This window comes from Bos grunniens, chromosome 1 (genome assembly GCF_055505025.1).
Source record: "Bos grunniens cultivar Pamir isolate PY7600 chromosome 1, Bosgru_T2T1.0, whole genome shotgun sequence".
NCBI classification, from domain to species: Eukaryota; Metazoa; Chordata; class Mammalia; order Artiodactyla; family Bovidae; genus Bos; species Bos grunniens.
Genome location: NC_141165.1, coordinates 72,184,191 through 72,185,676, shown reverse-complemented (window position 1 = coordinate 72,185,676; position 1,486 = coordinate 72,184,191). Strand labels below are relative to the sequence as shown.

Here is a 1,486-nt window from a genome sequence, read left to right as displayed (position 1 = left end):
AGCTGATTTCCTTTAGGTCATTCTGTTTACACTGCCACTTCACTCTGCCTTATCTGAGAATAAATTCCATGGCTAATGTGTTTTTAAAAATTAGAAAGTTTCCTTACTTAAAAGCCACCAATCACCAGGACTGACGCTAGCAAGTATACTGAGCAAAATCTGATTTAGGTGGAATGGCAGGTCCAGGAAATGAAAATTTTGCATCACACGGCGTTTCAGAACATGACAGTAGTCATTTAACAACAGAGGTCCCTTTATCTTTCCTAAGGAGAGCATTTTAGGGTGGAAGTTGTCTAATTGTTCCAGGACATCCAGGTGAAGCCAGGCTCCATTCACCTGAGCCACCCCTTTCATTGTTCCCTTGAGGCTTACCTGCCAGCACCCTGGTGGTTCTACCTGCAGTGGCTTAGAGGGCCGGCCCTGGGGGCTGTTTCTCATAGTCTGCGTGCTGCATCTTGCCCTGAGACCCTGAGGAGGCTTTGTGGTATCACAACTTTCAGACAGACAAGCTGCTAAAGTAAACAGCAGGGGAGAACAGGCCAGGCCACACACCTAAAAGACACCTACATTTCAAACATTAGCACATGTCAAGATGGTTTAAGATCGATTAAGATAGTCTCAATGCCATCAGAAGCCTCACTCGCCATCCCCTGAATGAGTTTCTCTTTCTTTTCCCCACTTCCTCAAAACACAGGTAACCAGAGAGCAATTGTCTGAGAAATCCCAGAAATCCAGGGGCAATGGCAAAGTGTCCCAACTAGAATGCTGCAGGACAGCAAGGAGAAAACGTGCCACCAAACATAAAGCAATCAACTGCCTCACAGAATATCTAACATAGTCATAAAGATGGGGAAATGTGTTTTAGATAGCAAAAGATAGTAACATTATCAAAAGGAGATTTGAGCAGTTTTTTTGTACAGGCTAGTTTTAGAACGTGTTTTCATCTGTCAGATAAATTTTAAACATCAAAATATGATTTTGTTTGAGTCCAAAATTCAGGAAGAGGTTGGTTTTATACATGATGGTGGTATATGGCTCTGACTTCAATGGAAGGGAAGGTTGGCAATTATCCAGACAAATCAGATTTTTAAATCTGAAGAAGGGGGACTTCCCTGGTGGTCCAGTGGCTAAGACTCTGCACTTCTAATGCAGGGGGCCCAGGTTCAATCGCTGGTCAGGGAACGAGATTCCACATGCTGCAACTGAGAGTTCACAGGCAAGTGATTTAAGATCTTGCATGCCACAACTAAGACCCAGTGCAGTCAGATATTTAAGTAAACATTTTTTAAAAAATAAAGTCAGTTTTTCTCACCCCTCAGGTGAAACAGGATCGCTAGATTAGATTGGAGTTGGGAACAGGCATATCTCAAAGAGATTGTAGGTTTTGTTTCAGACTACTACAGTAGAAAGAATATTCTAATTAAAAAGTCACATAAAAAAAGTTAGTTTAAAAAAATTTTGAGTAAGGTGTTATTAACAGATTTCT

General features: G+C 41.6%; 1 non-coding gene across 1 annotated transcript; it reads left to right on the top strand.

Annotated features, from left to right (window-relative positions):
* The first annotated feature begins 1,109 nt into the window (after positions 1–1,109).
* Positions 1,110–1,182, top strand: TRNAR-UCU (transfer RNA arginine (anticodon UCU)). The gene has a single exon. It is a non-coding gene; the product is annotated as a tRNA-Arg (tRNA).
* The last annotated feature ends 304 nt before the right edge of the window (positions 1,183–1,486 follow it).